The sequence below is a fragment of the Palaemon carinicauda genome, chromosome 42 (genome assembly GCF_036898095.1).
Source record: "Palaemon carinicauda isolate YSFRI2023 chromosome 42, ASM3689809v2, whole genome shotgun sequence".
NCBI lineage: Eukaryota > Metazoa > Arthropoda > Malacostraca > Decapoda > Palaemonidae > Palaemon > Palaemon carinicauda.
The window spans coordinates 19,466,401-19,473,900 of NC_090766.1; positions in this window are offsets into that span (position 1 = coordinate 19,466,401).

The following is a 7,500-nucleotide window of genomic DNA, read 5'->3' on the forward strand; positions in this document are numbered from 1 at the left end:
TATTCAACTCTACTTGTTTGAAAGAGGGTCTCCTACCGAGATATACAGAAATCCACCTGCAAGACCCGTCGGCCTTAAACGATCCCGGGACCCATTCATACCGAAGAAACCTTCTCCAGCGCCAACTCCAGCAAAAGGCGGCCCTGAAAGACGAGCTCTACGCCCTTCGGGTCCGCCTTGACAACGAATGGGCCAGCTTGAGGGATGGAGGAGAAGCTCAGCTTGCTACTGACGTCCCCCTCGAGGTTGATAGCGACCCCTAGGATGAGGACGCCCCTGATGACAACGACCCCGATGATCGACGCCCTGATATAGACAACCCCAACCATGAAGAAGACCTTGGGGGTGGCTTGAGCTACCCCAACAACATCGTCCATGCCCTACAAGTCCTTAAGGAGAGGGACTTAAGAAGAGGATGAGGACCATCTTGAGGAAGCTGGTCACCCTTAATGGCGGGAAGCTGCGGATCCCAGAGGCCCGCCAGGAATACATCAACATCTCCAGCTACATCCCTGCGCCACCACACGAGCAGATCCTCAAGATGGGCCTCAACTGTCACTTCATCACCTGACCTAGACCAACCGACAAGCGCTTGGAGATGGAATTACTTATAGATTCCATCCTACACCTTAAAGAACGTGGTGCCCTCCGGACGACTGACGCCCTTCAGCCGCTCCTGCTCGCCGAGGCCCTTACTGATAGGGGCAGGTACAGCAGCGGCATCGTTTCTAAGGAGATGAGAGCTGCTGCTAAAGAGCTTAAACGAGTTGCTGGTGTCACTGTCCGTCGTGCTGACAAGACAGCTGCTTTCGTGCTCCTCAACACCCAAAAGTACCACGAGAAATTGGACGCCATCCTCGCCGACCTGACCAAATTCGCCTGTGGAAGACATTAAGAGGGAGGCAAATCGTACCATCGAGGCCATTAACGCTGCAACTAACGCCGTACACCTGCCCATGATTTCGGGGGATTTTGGACCTGGTTACCTCTACGGCAATGTAAAGACCCATAAACAAGGCAACCCACTTCGACCAATCTTCAGCCAATGCCCTACGCCTACATACCAACTGGCCAAGAGGCTGAACGCAATTCAGACGCCATATGTCCCCGACCGCTACTGTGTGGCCTCCTCTGCCTAATTCCTAGAGAGGATCAAGGACGTCCGCGGAGAGGGGGTCATAGCATCGATGGACGTCTAGTCTTTGTTCACTAATGTCCCTGTTGACGAAACCATCGACCTAATCGCCAATAGAGTCTACAGGGACGAGACGACACCGGAATTGAACATCCCAGAACAAGCCCTCCGGACTCTCCTTGCCATCTGCACTAAGAGGGCCCCCTTTACTACAGAAGGATGGCGTGGCGATGGGTTCGCCTTTGGGCGTACTCTTTGCCAACTTTTACATGGGAGTGGTAGAGGAGAGGGTATTCTCCAAAGTCGAGTGCCCCCTCGCTTACTTCTGTTACATTGACGATACCTTCGTCAAAGCTACTTCCACCGAAGCCATCGAGAACTTAAGGAGGACCTTCGAGCACAACAGCGTCCTCCACTTCACCCTTGAAAACAGCGTCAACAACAGCCTCCCGTTCCTAGACGTCTCGATTTCATCTACCAACGAGGGATTTCACACCACTGTCTACACCAAGCCTACAAATCTCGGCATTTGTCTGAATGGCGAGAGTGAATCCCCTGCCCGCTACAGGGCCTCGACCATCAAGGCCTTTGTACGCAGGGCCTTGTCACACTGCTCGTCATGGACAGACACCCACAAGGAGCTGGAAAGGGCCGCACAGGTCCTCATCAATTATGGCTATAGCAACAAGCAAGTCCAACGTGAAGTGAAGGCAGCTATTGACAAGTGGTATGGGTCCTCTGCGGTAGAAGGGTCCGACAGCGCAGCCAGGGGTCCGACAACACTATAGATAGGTCCGGCACCTCCACCAACGGATCTAGTGATATTAAACTTTACTAAAAATGCTTCATGCACGCAGAATCACAAAGATATCATCACCAACAACGTGTCACCTACTGACGAGACCACGAAAGTGAAACTACTCATCTATTATCAGACTGCTAAGACCCGCAGCTAGATTATGAGGAATAATGCAGCGCCCCCTGATAACGACCCTCTGAGGAAGACGAATGTAGTCTACTCTTATCAATGCCCAGTCCGAGGATGCCCCAGCAAATACATCGGTATGACTACAATGAAGCTTTCGAAGAGGATTTCGTGTCACGTCCAACAAGGTGCTGTAAGGAATCACGCCCTACAGCGACATAACACCCAAATTAGTCGGGCAGACATCATCGCTAATACCAAAATTATCGGCAGCGCCCCAGACAACAGGCGCTTACGAATATTGGAAGCCCTGTTCATCCAGAAAGAGAAACCAGCATTGAATACGACTCAAAAAATGTTTCTCCTGCCATCCTGTCGTCGCATCAACGCTAGGAACCAAGAACAGGACCCCCAGAATGATGACAACCCCGATCCTGACACTCCTACAAATGAAGAAATCGTCTGGCCGAGCGCCGATTTCGGCTGTGAGCATGGTCTGGAATTCTAGTCTGCTGAGCGTAGGAATGGGTTGCCTGACTTTGAGACCGTCTCGCCGCGCGCCTCAGCCAATCAGGGAGCTCGGCTACCTCTCTCAGCCCAGTCCACTGACCAAGAGAGGGAGCTTGCCTGACTCTGGCTGGCTCGGCGCGTGTCCTGCCCAATCAGGATTCAGGATTCCTTCCTACCTCTCAGCCTGGGAGGCCGAGCCGAGCTCGTCGTACCTCAGCCACCCGAGCCTATAACCTCCGCTCGACCAATCAAAATTCGAGGCCCCTTTCTACGAACCAGCGCCGGGATATATAAGGCCCCAAATCCAACCACAGCCTCACTTCTCGCCTGAAGACGGAGCAAGCAGTTCCGAAACACGTCGCGATTTACTCCTGACTTTGCCCTGTTGTAATTTTTGAGTATTACTTGTACTTGTGTCAATTACATTGAGTCTTATCGTGAATTTTATTCTTCACCCACCTGATGAACTTCGCAGACTTGCTAACTGAATGTAGCAACCCAAAAAAGAGAATTGTCCGTAAAATTGAGAAATTGGACAAGAAATTGAATTCTGCCGATGCAGCAATAGTATTCAACTCTACTTGTTTGAAGGAGGGTCTCCTACCTAGATATTATTATTATTATTATTATTACTATTACTTGCTAAGCCACAACCCTAGTTGTAAAAGCAAGATGATAAAGGCAGAAGGGCTCCAAAAGGGAAAACGGCCCAATGAGGAAACGAAATAAGGAAGCAAATAGTTTAGCGTAGCTACAACCTTAGTTGAAAAATTTAGATGTTAAAAACCAAAGGATTCCAACAGGGAAAACAGCCAAAAGATTGATTGATTGATTAGAAGTTTTCTGGCATTCTGACATTAAGGTCATTGACGCCGGTACTGTTTATTGTAATAAAAGATAAAAGGATATTCAATTAAAACCATAAAAGCAAAGATGTAATTTTAGAAGTAAAATATCTTTGAAGACCCTGCTTCTGAAATAAAGCTAAAAATACCACTAGCATGGTAGGACACATGTCCAAGAATCTTGGTAAGGATGAACCTGCCATCTTCACCTCGAGCCTCAAACAGATATTCATTTCTCTCACTACTATATGTGGGGCATTTGGTTAACAAACGCCTAACTGTCAATGGTACCAAACAGTTGGAAGGCATGATGCTAAAAGCCAAAGGATTACAACAGGGAAAACAGGCCCGAGTGTACATTCGAGCAAGAAAACTAACACAAGACAGTGGAAAACCATGGTACATAGGTTATTCAAAATAAAGAATTGTAAAAAATATCCTTGAAATCTTTAAACAAAAATCTAACTGGAATATCTCTCTCAATTTACTTCGAAACTCCCACTCCTGTCAGCACCACTTCCATTACACTATTTCCCTGAAGCAAATACTTCTAGCCATACATGCTTTAACACCGGTAATGCATGATTTAAAAAAAGTAATGCATGCGTTTATTAAGTGCATAAACAAAGTAAATACCTGCTGTAACCTCCAGACACCGAATATATACTATATATGAAAGTTTATATATGAAAGATGAATTTTTAAATTCAAAATTTATTTTCGAACACTCACCTGTATAACTTAACTCAGTCGATTACATCTGTGTCGACTTCAACACAGATGTGATCGGCTGAATTAAGTTATACAGGTTAGTGTGAGGCAAATCTATTTTAACGAGTTACTGTTCCTAAAATATTTTATTTTAATTGTTTATTACTTCTCTCAAAGTTTGTTTATTTCCTAGTTTCCTTTCCTCACTAGTCTAGTTTTCCATGTTGGAGACCTTGGGCTTATATCATCCTACTTTTCCATCTGTGGCTGTAGCTTAGCTAAAATAATTATAATAATTATAATAATAATAATAATAATAATATTAATCGAGGGCGTACCTACTTGCAGAAGGATGGTGTAGCGATGGGCTCGCCCCTGGGAGTCCTATTCGCAAATTTCTACATGGGAGTTGTAGAAGAGAGAGTTCTCCCGTGTAGAATGCCCCTTTCTGTACTTTAGGTACTTAATGTAGCTGATACCTTTGTGAAGGCAAGATCAAGTGATGAAATCTAGACTTTGAGGAGGACGTTTCAGGACCATAGTGTACTCCGTTTCACCCTCGAACACAGCCAAGATAATCGCCTCCCGTTCCTGGATGTCCTAGTCACCTCGACGGAGAATGGATTCCGGACCACAGTGTATACCAAACCCCACAAACCTAAGCATATTCTTGAATGGAGACAGTGAGTGCCCCACCGATATAAGAGTTATACCATCAAGGCTTATATCAGGAGGGCCCTGTTGCACTGTTCCACCTGGTGCAACACACACAAGGAACTGGACCGAATATCCCAAGTACTTGTCAACAATGGATTCTCCAATAAGCACGTCCAAAAGGAAGTCAGGAAAACAGTAGACAAGTGGTACGAACCTGCCCTGCAGAGAGACACGACAGTAGCAATAACATCAAGCTATTTTATAAAGGACATATGCATCCGAATTACCTGAAAGACGAGAAGGCAATGAAAGAAATCATCAAGAATAATGTATTCCCTATTGAAGACACCCAGAAATTGGATTTCATTATATATTACCAAACGACCAAGACGAAAAGCCCTATTATGGGGAATAACCCAGCGCCCCCAGAGCAGGATTTCTTAAAGACGACGAATGTTTATATGCATATCAATGCCCTTTCCGTGGCTGTCCCTTGAATTATATTGGCATGACAACTATGCGTCTTTCGAAGAGAATTTCTTGCCACGCACAGCAAGGGGCTATAAAGAATCATGCCCTACAAAGACACAACATCCATATTTGTCGAGCTGACATTGTTAGTAACACCAAGATTATTGGTAGCGCCCCAGATAGTCGACGTTTACGCATCCTAGAAGCTCTACTGATACAGCGAGATAAACCCACCCTTAATACGACAAGAGATGTTTTTGTTACCATCAAGCCACCGTATTGATACATCAAGAAACCCCCATCAAGGAGGACCTAATGAAGACCCCACCAACCACGAAAATACCAAGAATTTTGACACCGGAGTAGGAAATGATCTCGGCAACGTGGGACAGTTTGCTGAGCGGGAGAGCAGCCTGGCTGGCTCAGAGCGCGCCTCAGCCAATCAAAATTCAGGGCCTATGATGACGTCATAGACTGCTATTCCCCGGCCGAGCTCGCCGTACACCAGACACCAGATGAAAATTCGAGGCCACTCACCTGTAATCCTGATCCTGGGTATATATACCCCCTGACTGCAGCACCGCCATCCCACACAGGACTGCATTGATGCACACCGCAATGGGATAGAAACTCGGGCAAGGTGTCCCAATTGTGCGGGACCCCATCATGCGTGGAACAAGAAATGCCCAGAATTCTTGAAAAGGCTACAAACCCCACTGACAGCCCCACCGAACACAACTGAGACTGCACCAATGCAGGCACCGAAACCCCAACGGGTTCCACGATCCAGGCCTCCTCGTCGACCATCGGGGGCTCCCCCTTCCAGTCTCTCTACTGCAACCACGAGCCAAGAACCTAGCACTAATGCTAGCCCAGCTAACGAACCTCCATCCAACGCTGTTCAATCTCCTCCCCATTCCCCAGCAATATCCTCCATCCTCTCCCAGGCAGAGGACCCTGCCAGTGGATACCTTGATCCCCCTAATATTGCAATTCGTAGTCCAAGCCTGCTCCCTTGTCCAGACACCCTCCTCTACAATACAATCCCTCCTTAGTCCCATAGTTTCACCCGCCCTCGTGCAGAGATAAGCACCTATGCTTTGAACAGACACTTTATTCTAATACTCAAAGCTTCTTCCCTCCTCTCCCAGTATCTCCTACTTACTGGGACTTCCTGCTATCAACACTTTTACCTACCACTAAAATCTTTCATTTCGGCTCCAAGTAGTCCTGATTCTTGGTCCACACACGGTCATGCTCTGGGTGGTGAGCGACCACCCTTGCAACCACGCTCAAGGTGCTGAGCAGTTGCAAAGCCAGAGTGGCTAAACTTATACGACTATGCTCAAGGGGCTGAGCGGTCACACCTGCAGCCAAGCTGAATGAGCTGAGCGGGCTGCAGGACCAGACATGAGAAACTGTTGCTGCTGTGCAAACAAAAAATCCTTAACCTGTGCTTTGAAATAAATAAAGGTTTCGACCCAGCACATACCCAATAATCCAACCTCAGAGACGGGGCTGCCAACGCAAGAGCCCGTGTTCAGCAGTATTATTACTGGCTGGACAATCTAAGCAAGCAAGCAAGCAAGCAAGCAAGCAAGCAAGCATCCACCTCACTTATCCTCGAAACGCGTCGTAGTTTCTACCATTTTGTATCGAAAGTTTTACTTATATTTTGCAAGAATATACTTGAGAAGTCTTCCCGATTTTGTCATTCATCTGACAGATGATTTTTTCAAGTATGCTGGCTGATTGCAGCGCTCTAGAGAAGAGAATTATCCGGAAAATAGAAAAATTGGATAAGAAAATAAACTCTGCTGATGCAGCTATTACTTTCAACTCAACTTGAATAATAATAATAATAATAATAAATAATAATAATAATAATAGTAATAATAATAATAATAATAATAATAATGCATATCTAGGTACTTCAATACGAATGAAAATTATCATTCGTTACCGCGATCAAGAAAATTTTTGACGTGCAGATAAATTTTCCAAAAGTAAGCCATAGTGATCTCCAAGCAAAGGAAAACAGTTAATAAATTAAATATACAAAATATTTAAATACAGCATTATCCACAAAGAACTAATTAAGGGAAAATTAATCATACGATCATGCATCTCCCTTTGTGCGCGAGGGAGAGGAAGACTTTCATAAATTACCATCCATAATGATTAAAAACATCAAGTTACTTATTAAAACCACCATATATTTTCAGCTTTTCAAGATGCATCTGTTT